The sequence below is a fragment of the Pyrgilauda ruficollis genome, unplaced genomic scaffold (genome assembly GCF_017590135.1).
Source record: "Pyrgilauda ruficollis isolate IOZ18807 unplaced genomic scaffold, ASM1759013v1 scaffold18, whole genome shotgun sequence".
NCBI classification, from domain to species: domain Eukaryota; kingdom Metazoa; phylum Chordata; class Aves; order Passeriformes; family Passeridae; genus Pyrgilauda; species Pyrgilauda ruficollis.
In genome coordinates, this window is record NW_024516984.1 from 466,834 (window position 1) to 481,827 (window position 14,994).

Consider the following 14,994-nt stretch of genomic DNA (forward strand, 5'->3'; position numbering starts at 1 on the left):
GTGGAAAATCCCTAAGAATGTTTTCAAGTAGAGAAAAGATTGTGCATGCTGGGCAAGCTTGCTGCTTGAGAAGTGCAGAAGTAAAGATTCCTTACATCTCTGAACACGGCTGCATAGCAACCTAGGATCTCAAGGCAGGAAGCACCAGGAGCCTCAAAGATGAGCGCACAATATCCCTCACATTAAAATGGGGTTGTGGTGAGTTAAAAATAAATCACTTCTAGCAAAGGTGTTTGGCCTTTAGCCTGGAAACACTTTAGAAATGTAGATGAGTACTGTTACCGCACTTTTGGAGATGAAGAGAAGTGAAATGCTACATTCAAGGACAGAAAGCAGGTCGCTGGCATGGTGTGCCTTAATCCTCACTTGCTGTTGGGCATCTTTGTGCTATTTTCCTCTTGGCTATGCTGGTCAGAGGTACAGTCATTACATTTTTGGCCACGTGACTCAGAAAAGTCAAGTCTCCAGCCTGGCAGCTCATCTTCCCAGATGATGAAGGCAAAAATGTGCAGCACTAACAAGGTGAAACGTGGATTCCCCATTTTGGGCTGCAGAGTTTTCATGTGCCAGACGCTCTGGACAGCAATGAGCATGCTGAGTGTTTGCCCACAATTTCCTCTGCTGAGGAGATGACTTCTAGCAGTTCTCTAGGGGTAAAACATCCCATTACAGAATGACTCAATGCTTGTGTGGTATTAAGATCTCCCTGGAAGGAAATTTCTGATCTAGAATAAAGTGTTGACAAGAACAGAAAAAAACCCTTCTGAAATGAGCACAGACAAGATCCATGTTGCTGGATTTTGGATGAACGCTTTTGAGCTGTCAGCATGCAACCTAAGGTCAGCCCAGAGCAGTCTAGAGAATTTAGTTTTCAGAACTTTTAAACTCAGAACCTTTCCCCCATTCAAAAAATGAAAACAATATTGCACAAATTAATTTTTAAGATTATATTTATGAACTGATAGTATAGCTGTAAGCAAGCAGCACATTTCCTTTTTCTATTCTATGTCTATTAAGCTACAAATCTAAATCAAGCAGGTTTAGAAGAAATGCAAAATGTACAAATTGATCATACATACAGCCCTTAGGAATAAAGATCATAAGATCATTATGATATCAGGGTACATTGATGGCATGATAAAAATTTGGAATTACCCAGTAAGTTTTCATATCTTTGCTCATCTCCTTTCACTCCTTCCAAGATAACAAAATTTCTTTCTAAAACATATGATTTTTCAAAGAAAAAAAACCAATGAGGTAGGCCCATTCCCCCGAGATGTCACAAGAACTGCCACAAAGAGCTGTGCAGTGGGCATGGCATGTCACCTGACTTTTCCTGTTCACAGCAAGTAGACGCCACTGCAATTGTATCTCCTGGGGCTGCTGCTGGTGTCTAAACAGCACAGTACTGCCCTTGGACCAAAATAATTTAAACACATGCCTCCACCTTTCGTGTCCCAGTCAATCTCTCACCCTGCAGCTCCATCCTTGCCGTAGGTGTTCAGGCGGAGTGTGGGGGAAGCTGCGGAGTGAAAGTCCACAGGCAGCAGCATCTCCTCCATGGAGCTGGAGCTCAGAGAGCACCAGGGTGTGTTATTTCTGACCTGTGGATGTGGAGTGAGAGAGCTGGTGCTGAGCATCTACACTTCGCGTAGTTCAAGGTTTTTCTTGTTTTGAACCTGGTCTGGTCTGGTCCTGTGAATCAAACCTGGGACTGCAGTGCCTGAGATGCACTCCTGAAGGGCACTGTGAGGTCCACCTGAAGGAAACCAAATCATATGCTCTGATCTTAATGGCTACAGCAAGCTGGGCAGGGAGGAAGGGCTGGGGCTTTCCCTTGCAGATCATGAGATTAATCTGAGTCATGGTTTTAGCTGATCATCACCAGATTACCAAATACATCAACTCTTACTATATATAAAAGCTAGGGTACCTGGAATGACTGATTAATACTAATTTACTCTGGAATGCTGATATTTCAAGTCTTTATATATCTTTAACAGCATATATCTTTATATATCTTTAATATCTTTAACAGTCCCTCTGTTCATCTCAGATGTGTGTGTCCAAAACTGTGGAATGGATCAATCAGCAATTCTAATCACTGTTCTGCTATTTATTAAGTCAGGGCTACAATGACAGATCCTAATGTGATAATTACAATGCTGGACCCAGAGATTTGGCAGTGGCTGTGGAATACGTGAGTCACAGCGCTGAGAGCACCAAGGCCAAAATGGCAAAACTCACAGAGTCCAAATAAAATAAAAGAAAATAAGTACAGAAAAAAAGAAGTCTAAGAACACACAGAATGCCAATTATAGCGAAGTAGCTGTTATAAAAAGCTCTCTTCAAGAAGATAGATCAAATCTGAAAGAGGAATTACAGAGCATGTCCAGCTCTGTAATCTTTAATTGTGACAAATGAACTGCATGAAGAAAAGTTTACTTATGCTTTGTGAGAAAACACACTCGTTATTATGGCACTATGTGAATTTGCATGATGCTACAGGATTTTGGATTTGGGAGAATTATTGATAAAATTTAGTTAAGTAAAAGAGAGATATTTTCAATAAAATCAATGGATGTACTGTGCATTTGACCCTCGCATATACAAGCCTTTCAACAGTAACCTCACAGAAAGCTATAAAGACCTGAGTTCTCTCTCTTGGGCTTTTTGGGGCTCAGATACAAATGGGAGAAAGGGCTCCTTACAGGAGCAGTGCTGGTGAGGATAACACAGAGGGATCTACAGAGGGCTGCTGCAGAGGAAGGAAGCAGTTGAGTTCAGTGTCTTTACAATCTGCTGCAGCTCTTCCTTCTCCCTGGGAAGGCTTTTTAGAGAAAGCTATAGCACACAGAGAAGAGACAATGTACTGATGAGATCCCTGGACTAATAAACTATTGACTCTCCAAAAGTACACCCTGCAACTGATTTCTTGCAACACCTCTGCAGACTGTAGAGCTGAATGCATCATGTAGATCATTCCTGTGTCTGACTCACAAGCACAGGAAATAAGCACGGGTGTGAACTCTGGGGCTGGCTCTCCTCTGGCTCTCTTTCCTGGACTAACCCATTGCTCAGTTAGGAGGGCAAATGCTGTGGGCTGAGGTGGTGCTCAGCACACTGTAGGTTTTGTCAGATGTGGCTTCCAAGTGCATTAAATAATATTTAATGAGACCTGTCTGCCTTGCCTGCAGTTCCCACCAGTTCTGGTTCATTGTGCTAGCACAGGACAGAGAGGGCAGGACAAAACACTTCCTTTTGTGTTTTCTCACACTTTCCTTTTGTGTTTTTTTGGGTTTGCAGTAGCACTCAAGGCACAGGTGGCATCTTGTGTTAAAATCTTGCTAAAATGTCGCATTGCTGGTCATACACTGCCAGCACTTTTAAACATGGCAGACTGTGGGAGGTTTAAGAGTGACTTCTAATTCTCTAAATGTAATCCCCTGCAGTTAAAAAAGGGGAACAGCATGTTATCTCTTCAGAATGCTGTGGAGAAGCCTTGTTTCTGCCATTGCTTCCAGAAGGGACCAAGGACCAGATATAGGGATGCAATGCAGGGATGGCTGTAGGAAAAAGGGTGAATCCCAGTATATGGAATGACCAGAGAACCCATGATGTTAGTGTGCAACCTGACAGCTTCCCCACCTGCCCCTCCTGGTACTGTCACTCCAGAAATCTCCCACAGGTGTTGCAGCAAGTCCCACTCCTCCCTCAGTGACCACCTCACATAGAAGCCTGCAATACTTCTGCATTTATCCTCTGTAATCACAAATGTGAGGTCATCAAGGTAATGGGGATTATTTTGCCTAGAGCCACTGAAATTCGCTGCGCAAATTACTTGTGATTTTAGCAGTTTTGCTGCAACAGGTTCCCTGCAGTCAGACAGTGGGGACAACACACCCACGACAGAGCACACAGGTCCTGTGTGCCTTATTTTACTATCTGGAGCATGGTTAATAATTTGTTGAGAAAATTATTAGACACAGGGTGCCCAGAGCAGACCTTTGGCTGCTCTTTGTGCCAACAGGAGAAAGGCAGGTGGGAACTTTTAATGAGAAAATTCAGACTGTCACAAGGATACACTGAAGGATGCCTGACTTCAGCCCCTGCACCTGTACCAAGTGCATGCAGGCAGCAGCCTTTCTTCCCCACTTGCCCTTGGTGCGTGTGGCAAGCCTGGGACACCATGTCCCCCACCAGACCTGGCACTGCCCACCTGAGGCGTGGTGAGCAGTGGGAGAGCAGAGAGAGCAATGGGAAGGCACTGGGATCGTATCCTGCCATGCAGGGATGAGGAGGAGCTTGGTGGCTGCTCCTCTGGAGGAAGGCGCTCCAGCTCTGCTGAGCTTTGCACCCGTTCTCTGATGCTGTGAGTGTTTCACTGAATTGCTCACTGGTCTAACTTCCAATGAGCTCAGATGGAGCTGATGGATAATTTTGGCATGGCCAGGCCAAAATTTTTGTGTCTACCTGTGGCTTTCAGTAACATGTGTATTTCTACAATACACAGCTTTGCTCTCACATTGTTCAGGATGTATTCCCTCTCTGTGCACCTTGAATCCCTGAGCAGTGCCCCAAGGAATGTTCTCAAGCTTTGCTGCCACAATGCCATTTCAGTTGCTTTTAAATTTTATTCTCAGTCTTCTGTGCTTTAAAGTTTCCCTCCTCCTTTTGGTGCAATCTAGTGTCATGAATGGCTGCATTTGTTCCTCCTTGCCTTGCTCCATTCCAAAGTAAGCCACTGGAGCTGGAATGCTCCCTTAGCACCCACAGTAGGATTTTTTGCCAGCAGTAGTATTTAGAAGTTGCCCAGCCCCACCAGGGCCACAGGGATTGTGCAGAACATCTGCATCCCTGGTGTATGGCACCTGCTGCAATGCTGAAGTACAAGCTATCAGTGACAGCTCTGGTTTCTGGAGGGAAAATCCTTGTTCCTGGTCCACCTGTGGGAGGTTACAACACTCTAGAGTGACGTATTCTACATGGTAGAGGAAACTTTTCTGAAGAACTGTAGCCTCAGTCAATGTGCAGGTTCTGCCCCTGTGCAATTGCAGCAGTGATTCTGTCTATCCTTGGCAAAATCTTTGCCAATATTTACTGCAATACAAGTAAATCAACAAACTCTTCCCTCTCTAATTAAAAAATTAATTTAGCATGATGGCAAGAGAATGCATGTAAGACATAGAGTTATATAGTGTTGAGATTTTGACCTTGAAACATGAGATTAAAAATTACACTTGTCTTCAGAAGTCACATTGTTGCCTACATGCAGTATATATTTGAAGCAGTTTCAGAAGTATTAACCACATTTACAGAAATAAAATAACCTTGGTCAAATGTTTACACGTACAGCAAAATCTATGGTGAATACCACCTTAGCTAAAGAAAATTAAACTACTTTAAATGAGAAAATACTGCAATGTTTTTACTGTGCAGATTCCCAGACCTGCATGGATTTTGGTGTAGCAGAAGCCTTCCAGCACAGCACTTCTGAACATCCCTGGGAAGACCACGTAGCACTGTGGCCGTGCTCTGCCTGCTGCAGTCCTGCCCTCCCGGGCCGTGTCAGTAGCTCCAATGCAGCAGGATTGCTCTCCATCACAATCTTTGCTGTTTTGCAGCAGCCTTTTGCATCAAAAGTTATCAGCAAACCCATGGAGCCAGTGGTGCTGCCCAGCTGCCATCAGCTGGTCTGACAGCAGCCTGTGGGGAAGCTCTCCTGTCAGAGCACTGGCTGCCCCTCCGGCAGCCGCGCACCCACCCGCGGGCTTTCCCTGCTCACCGACCCCCGCAGCAGCAGCAGGAGCCCCAGCCACCCCACGGGTGCCCCTCTGACCCCCTGCACATCCCACTCTCATGCAGCCAGACTTCCTTAGCAGCTTGATTCCAGATCTCCCGTAGCAGCATCTCAGAGCTCTGATTCCTTTAATTGATTTAATAGTGGTACAACAACAGAGGGACCCTGAACAAAGGAAACCCTGGGCTTTCATGCCCTCACAGTCTATGTGGGTGTTACTCTGGGTTCTTCCTTGCTCAGCCCCCAGCTGCTGCTGTCTCTGAGCCTCTCTGAGTGCCTGATCACTTGGCTGGTGCCACGAGTCCCTTGGCCTGAGCTACTTGTATCGGATGTATTCCTCCACAGGCTCAGCTAGAAGCTGACCTGTGAAGCAAAAGCCACCTACAGAGATCCCCAATAGCATGAAATATATTTCTGGAAGGCCTCTGATAAAATATAAGATTTTTTTCAGATTGTATAATAATTAGTAACAAAAATTTAGAACAGTGCTACAGGTACTGTTATACAGGTATAATGGAATTGTGCTAAAGATATGAAGTGTTTATATTATGCATATGAGATAAAGAGCAAATACGTAAAAATTAATTAAGGACATAGGAATTTTAAAAAATGAATAAAATATTTATTATTTAAATAGACAATAAAGATATGCTGTTTAAACAGGATTTATTTAACATTTATATAACATTCCTTTATACTTGTGCTTACTCAAAAAATTGCTTTTCTTTCTGTAGACAACCTAGAACATGTCTATGTAAAAATATGGACATACTACTTCCATAGTAGCAAAAAAGCAAAGACAAATTTTAATCCATTAAGACTGACATTCACTATTAAAGAGTAGCAGAAAATCTGCAAATGTGGCATATTTACAACAGGACTTCATAAACAGCAAAAAATAAAGAAAATAAATTTGTTCCTGTCATTCTCACCAAACTGAATTCAGCAAAAGCCTGCAGAGACATGAAGTGACCAATTCTAAGAGTAATTAGCACTTTGTAGAAATTAACTGTAAAAATCCCCTTGTAGTAGAACCATACATACACAATTTCAGCTTTTATTTTTACCTGAAATGCTATACCATTGTGAAAACCTGCTACTTCTCTCAAGGCTGTTTTTAAAAACAACCAGAATATCAAATGCATTATTAGGCTTGCGCATCTCTCTTTATTTCTGAGTTAAAACAATTTGCATTTATGTAAAGAAAATTCAATTCTCAGTAAAAAAAGATACTTTTAAAACAAAACTTCAGTTAAAGAGAATGAATGAAAGAGTCAATGTCTGGCCAAGGTGGTCTTGCTGTTAGTTGATGCCATTGCAGCTGAGTCTTAATGAGAACACCTCTCTCCAGCAAAGCTGGCTGGGGTGAGCAGGGCACACATCAGCATCCACCTGGGAGTGCTTGTGCAGTGGACCAGGCTGGGGAATGCCTGTCTCCCTACACCACCACCCCAGGGGCAAAAGTGATGGACATACCCCTTAAATACAGGATATAATTTTTAAAAATTAGACACTTTTTTATAAGTAGTGAAGCACCATAACCAAAAGATGCAAATGGGTTAAGATTCCAGGTCCATCTGAGGGCTGCAAAGATGATTAAGGGACTGGAGCATCTCTCTTAAAACACTTAACAGAGTTGGGCCTGTTCAGCCTGAAGAAGAGACAGCTGAGAGGGGTCCTCATCAATTCTATCAGCCTCTGGAGGGAGGGTGTCAGGAGGATGGACCAGGCTCTTCACAATGGTGCCAAGCACTAGGACAAGAGGCAGTGGGCAGAAACCGATGCACAGGAAGTTCCACCTGAATATAAGGAAGAACTTCTTTACTGTGTGAGTGACCATGCACTGGAACAGATTGCCCAGAGACTTTGTGGAATCTCCCTCACTGTAGGTGAGCAGGGAGGTTGGACCAGATAACCTACTGTGGTCCTGTCCTTTCCAGCCTTACCAATTCCATGATTCTGTGATTCTAAGAGAAAATCAGCAAAGAAATATACAACACAGAAATCTCAGGGCTGAAGTAAAAGCAAAACATTTTGAAAATATATAGGAATGTAGCTAAACATATTTTGGGCAACAAAGGACAAAAACCTCTCCTGTTTTATTAAAGGAATGTGGACAGGTACCACAAAGAGCAATATCCCGTCCTCATCCCATCTCTCCTCTCTGTGATCTAGTTACAGTAGGTTGCATGAATACCAAAGACATTGGAAATTTATTGCTTCTCTTTCTGCATTAGCTGCTCATTGTCCTGTTTAACTTACCCGCAAGTCATTCATAAAAACTTGCTACCAGAACTACTGTTTCATGAACAGAAACTCAACTCAAAATCTGATAACAAGTTCTTCATGTTTTAGATTAGTTAGAGATAGGAGATAAGATCTCTGAAGTTCCAAATAGCTCAGTAATTCATTTGAAAAGTGCATAGGAAGTTCAGACAAAGTTATATTTTTATTTTCTAATCACACTGTGTTGAAACAGTCTTATTTTTGTCTGATAGATTCTACGAATTTATGAGTATGTGAGAAGGTTTCTGTTGCTCAAAAAACTCCCTCTAGTCTCCATAATTGCAATGAAACATTAAGGGTCACAGAGCCAAAGGTGAATAAAAATATATTAATTTGTTCATTCATTCATTCACATTGTTGTTCTTATTGAGATCTTTTTAAGACCACCTTCGTTCATTCGTTCATTCATTCATTCATTCATTCATTCACATTGTTGTTATTATTGAGATCTTTTTAAGACCACAGTGGTATTTTGGGGCCTGAATTACTGTTTTTGAATTCCTGGAATTGATGGCAGCACCACTTTTGTAGAAAGAAGGTGGTTTTCCTTATAGATCTTGGAGAATTTGATTAATCCAAGTCTACAAAATACTTGGAACTCCTATAATGCATTATATAAATTATTTATTAACCAGTAATTGATGCAACTTAGTCAATATCCCATGAACTGCTGTGTTCACTCAGCACTTAGACAAGATACATTAAGACCAAGAAGTTCAGGCAAAGTATTCTTCATCAGGCTGGTTTTGGTTTAATAGATGTGCTCCGAAGAGTGCTGGTCTCCCTTTGGACTGGGAGGAGAATCCGATCCACAGCACAGAGGCTGCTGGGGGCCAGGACTCTTGTTTGCTCAGCCCTGCCCTGCTGTACCTGTGCTGGTGATACAGCCTGGGCTGCACCTACAGGAAGGAAATGTAAGCCTGAGAGCAGACATGAGGCGCTGCCCTGAGCCGAGCCCAGCCAATCACCTCCTCTTGCTTGGAGTCGTGGGGAAAAGGAAATGGCTTTGTGCTTCTAAGTTAAACCTTTGACCTCGTGTTTGAGCTCCTCAAGAGGAAGTCTGTCCTGCTGTCTTTGAGCATGAAACTAACCCCTGAATACACAGCATTTAGTTTCAGCTTTGCTGGGCTTGGATCATTGAGGTCTAGGATGGATATTGGTGCCAGCAGCCAAGGCCAGCACCACAGCACTTCTTCTCATGGGCACTGTTAAAGGCACTGGTTCATTCTCTGGTTGCACTGACCTTGGGATGAAAAAAGGCAGAGATATTTCTGAACTGATGAATTTACCCTGCTGGCTGTCCTTATAACTTGAAAAGTAATGAGACAGATGCACACTTGAGGCTTTAAGATGGGAGATGGAGGAGGGCATTAAGTTTCCATAAATGTCAAGCAGAGGTGTATGTCCAGGGAGGCATTTCCATATAAGTCACAAGGGAGACAGAAAAAGAGCTAAAATTGTGCACTGTAATCTTTGGAAGTACAGAAGTGAACACGAAGTACATACACTTGATAGCCCAATACCACAGTTATTTAGTCACAGAAATGGAAGTCCCACAGAAAGTCCCTTGAGGTCCTAGCTTGTGTATGGTGTGCCAACAAAAGCTGGTCATCCATAGCTGGCAGAAGTTAAAATTATGCAGTATTTTTGACATTTTCTATTCTGAGCACAGGAATTAGTCCTTTAAATAGTGTTCATTGTAGGTGGTGGCAACACAAAATGTGCACCCTCCTCTCTTGCAGACCATAGGCCTCATCCTCTAATGGCTCACCCATATGACTAGGTCTTGATTACCAAAGTAGGTAATTGAAATAAGTGTGATTATTTATGCTTGGCTTGGCTTCTAATGAATGTAGAATTCCTTCCAATAGCTAAAGGTCAGTCTCAGCATCGATTCAGATTTATCAGGTGAGCTGTGTAATTTGACTCTGAAGTGAAATTGCCAAAACCCTAGAAGGTTGACTCCCATTTTGTCACTTCTTTGGAGGTTTGTAATTCTTTTAGTGGAGGGCACAGATGCAATCAGACCTCATGGTGCTGCTGAGATGAGTGGTAGCACAACTGATGTGTGGTAATTTTTCCAGCAGGAATCACATTTAAGGCCACCTGGAAGCTCCTCTGAAAAGAATGTGTGCTAAAATGAACCCCAAGTTTGATATTTGGACATAATGCACTTTCATTGCATGTTCAAATCAATGTGAATATTCAGTCCCTTTCTCTCTATTCCTACCCTTGTCAAAGGCTTCAAGGAAGCTAATTCAGTGTCAGAAATGCAGACATAATTTAAGGAAACATACTCTGGGAACTCAATTACCTGTAAGACTTCCTGATGAGCTGAAGTTTGCTGCTCTTCTTGCTATTATAGTTGCTGGTACAAGTATTGATAAGAAGACCTGTGCTCAAGGAAACTCTTGGTATCTTATCAGCTTTGATAGTTCCACCCTGTGATGTAAAGCAGTGTCAGTATGAATATTGTCTGCATGGGGAAGAGAAGAGCTGAAACCAAGAGGAAAATGAGACGTCTGACCTGTGCTCTTACCTGTGCTCAGGCTAAGAGTGTCTTTTTTTAACCTATCCCAGGACAACAAGCTGGTTAGCTATAAACTATAAACCTTGACCAGTTTTTCTTCACTGGTCAAGCTCTGCATTTTTCAGGCTTGTACTAGTATGGCAACAATAAATCCCTTTAGAGGAGTCATCGGAGTTGAGATGAGGGTGTTGCCGTGATATTCCTTCATGTTGCTGGTTTTACACAGTCACGGCAAAGGGAGAGTCAGGTAAGCCTGAGCAGCAGAAACTCATGTATTATATATTTTGAGCTGTGCAAATGAGTAAAAAAGACTATAGATGAGGAAAGACTTGCATCTTCTTTTTAGATTTTACACAGTGTTATATATTTTGAGCTGTGCAAATGTAGACATGTCTATATAGGTATTGAGTTATGGATGCAAGAGGTAAAAAAACTGTTTCTTCTGCATTTATGAGGAAAAAAATAATTTTGAAATATGCAGTTTATAAGTCTTAATGCATATGCCACCTTAAGACATCATGTTACAGGACACCAGCATCCTGAAAGAAAGGGAATATCTCCATGCTACAGTATGCAGCTCAAGTTTTAATCTTCTTTGGAGGTCTTGCATGTAGAGTAAACACAAGTAATCTCTAGAATATGCATTGTTTATTCCAGAAGAGCCACTTGGTTCCATTATGTCATTGCTTGCAAGAAGAAAAAAAAGAAAACTAAAATCTATCATCTTGACCTGTGCAAGTTTAATAGCTGAGGAGCCCAACAGCATTAGCTCAGCAGCTATCAGGGGGCCAGGGCCTGGCAGCAGCAAACTGGGGAACTTCTCAGTAGGCTTCTTGTGCCAGTGGTGCAGGAGGCAGGACAGTGAGGTCTGCCTGTGTGCAGCAGGAGAGGTGACACTGCCACGCCTGGGAGTGCCACATGTGTGGGGCACCTTCTGCAGGGGTGGGGCTGACCAAGCCCCTCAGGGAGATCCTCTGAGAGTGAAGGTGGGCATGTGCTGTTCATTAGTCAGATGTGCTGCTGATTCAGCTTCCTCCTGCTTCGAGAGCAGCCACACCTACCAACAAATGAAACCAGCCTGGGAGACATCTGTCAAGCTGAGAGGTGGTGTCACTGTCACTGCAAGCCAAGAAGGAGGTACCATGTGCTAAAGGGCTGCAGCGGGTGCTGGCTTGGCTGAGACACAGCAGGGGCTAGGAGAATACACCAGTAGAATGGATATGGAGTACTCTCAGGACAGCCAAACACAGAAGCTGGAGATACACAGCAGCATCAACAGGGAAGGACTGTGCCCCTCAGTGGGGTTAAAATTGTATGTGAACTTCCCTGAGAAAGAGCAGAGCCCATGTCTTCCAGCAGATGGGCAATCCATAATGACTGCTGCAGGGAAGGAAGCAAGCAGGAAATGTCTCTGCTTCTAAGACAGTGTGGGGGAACCTTTTCAGGTACCTCTCATGAGCTCCTGGTCATCTGTTTTCTGCTACCTCAGGCAGGAGGACTGATCCAACTGAGAATTAAGATTAGCAGGTCACAACTGAAGAGCATATTCTGGGGACAGGGATGATACAGGCAAGGTTTTCATCATCCAAGGCACAGCACACAGAGACCAGTCAAAGAGCCATATCTCCTGGACAGGAGAACAGGGCCACACAAATGGTGTAGCTTCGCTCACTCTGGCCAGCAAGCATTAGTACTGTGAGCTATTGGATACCTCTGCCTTCCCTCTTTTGTGAAGAACTTGCTAAACCGTCAGTGCCGTGCTTTGGTCCTATCCCAACACATGCCTACATGGTTTACCTCTCCCCCTTATGCCCTTTATCATGATGCCTCTTGTTTTGGATGATTGCTCACAAGAACATGTTCATCTGCTTTTCCTGGTTTGTGCTTTTTTGTCTAGGTACCCTCTCCTCAGCACAATTCTCACACCATTGTATAAAGACAATTTATCTCCATGTGAACTGGGGTATGAACAATAGAAAGGGCAACGCTACCAAAAGAAAGTGAGAGATGTCGAAGGAAGGTTTGAAGAATACTTTAAATGGAACAAGTATGTGGTCCATTAACACTTGAATATATTCTCAAGATCATGAGAACTACAGAGATTTGGCTGAATAATTTAAGATTGAATTGTTTGTGTAGAAGGGTGAAGTGTTTCAGAAAAAATTGTCAGGAAAATAGAACTGTCAGGAAAAAAGTGAAATGTTGATGGGGATGCATGTACTTATTTTGAAGTGCAGGGTACAAGAGATAGCAATGATATCAGTGTTGGAAATTATACCATTATGAGAATCCACAGTCCTCACAAAGGAAAAGAGGAGAAAATAGACAAATTACAGTGAACTTGGAAAAAGTAGACTTCTATAAAATAAGATTAGTGATAAGAAGAATTTCATAGGAAATAAACCAAAGAAAAGCATTAGCAGGAATTACTAGGTCTCTCTATAAATGAAGTGAATGACATATGCCCCAAAACAAAAGTAGTATTAGGAAGGTTAGTAAATACAAACTAAATCAGAGCTCATCAGTGTTCTCAGTCTCACAAAGAAGCTCAGACAGTTATGAGTAGGTTACACCACTAAACTGAGTATACAGAGTAGGCAAATACAGACAAAACCATAATTATGTCAGTGCAACTATCAGAGCAATGAAGATAACACGAAAATATGTTATAAGTGCATTGGTAAGAGGTAAATTGTTTGGGAGATACTTTCTGTAGGAACCTTTCCTCAGCAGCGTTGTGAAGTCTTGTCTGGGAGCATATGGGGGCACAGGTCATCAGCAAGGGTGGAGTGACTGAGCAATGTACAGAAGGCATCCTTGTGAATGAGCAGATGCTGAAAGTCCCACAGTGCATTAGCTATGGAAACTAAGACTGGTCATTATTTCCATTTTTTACAGTCAGGGAGGTTGCAGGTATAGGTGATTCTGCCACATGAGAAGGGAAGGAACTAGGTCAATAGAAACTTAAATTTGTTTTCAGCATTATTTTCTATGCTTCTTTTTCCTCCAGTGGTACTATCTCATGTTGACACACATTAATTATATTGTGAAACTATCATACCCCAATAGATCCATAAAAGAAATATTTTCTAAACAAACAGAAAGGGAAAGAAGCTGAGGTCAGGCAGGTCCAGCTAGTTTGGGAAGTGGAAGAGGTACATGGAGAGATATCAGCTAAAACCAAGAGTAAAAGTAAAAAGACAAAAAGAGAAAATGAAAAAGGAGTGAGGGAGAAATTACAAAGTTGATAAATGGGAAGGGTGAAAAGGATGTGACTAATGATATGAGAAGAGTTGTTTCTGGAAAAACTGACTCGTTGAACAATGATTCACACAATAAACACCTGGACGTTTGCCTTTTTTTCGTTGGATTTACTCAGAGAAACAGCTGGCTCAAGGACCCAGTCTCACTGCTGAGTTTCTTGTGATTTTATCTGTGGCACCATGTTATGACTGTTGTAAAGCCTTAAGTGCTTCTGGACTTTGTAATGCATTTGACATGGGAGACATTTTTTTTCTCCTGTGCAGTTTCAACCTGCAAGCAGTTGCTCTGTGCCTGGGAAACTTTTTCAGCCAGAGGAAAATACTGGGTATGACAGGCTCACCTCTGACTTTAAATAGTGGGGACATTCAATTAGGCATACTAGGTACCTTCCATCTGTGTATTTGTGCTTCAGGTAATACACTGCACTTCCTAGTAATTGAACTTCCAAGCAGAGACGCTAGCACTTGAAAGACAAATGCTTGACTTGTTTATAGGGATTGCACTTCTGACATCATGAGTTACTCTGCACTTGAGTTACTCTGCACTTGTCATGTGAAAGAGAACAAAAAATGTCATTGGGAATTTGTGGTTGTGAATTTGGTTCTGCCATGTGAAATCTTGCTATTTTAAAATTAGTACTTCTTGTTGAAAGTACTGCTCATTCATATCCAACTAGTACACAGTTAATCTGCATGTAGGTCACTTAAAATCAACATATTTCTGAGAAAGTTAATTTCCCTCTCCTTATTATATTTATTTAGAAATCAACAGCAACGAGTTTTAATGCTTTATTCAAAACTTGTTTTGAGCTGTGCTCTAAAGATAACTCACTGCTAGCAGACAGCTTTGAGAAAGTCTGAATCATTCTGAGTGCATGAGTGAATAGAGAACACTTGTGTTTTAAAGCATGCTGAAAGCATAGCCTAGAGGTTTTTTCCCTGGAGAAACAAACACTGATTTCGAGGGAAAAGGCCTGAAACACAAATAGAAGATCTAACTTTTCCCAGAACTGTACACCTTAGAGCTGCAATCAATTTTCAACAATTCTTTCTTTAGATACATAATTCAGAAAATAATGTACTGCACAAATAACTTAACAGTGTTCAAGAGCAAT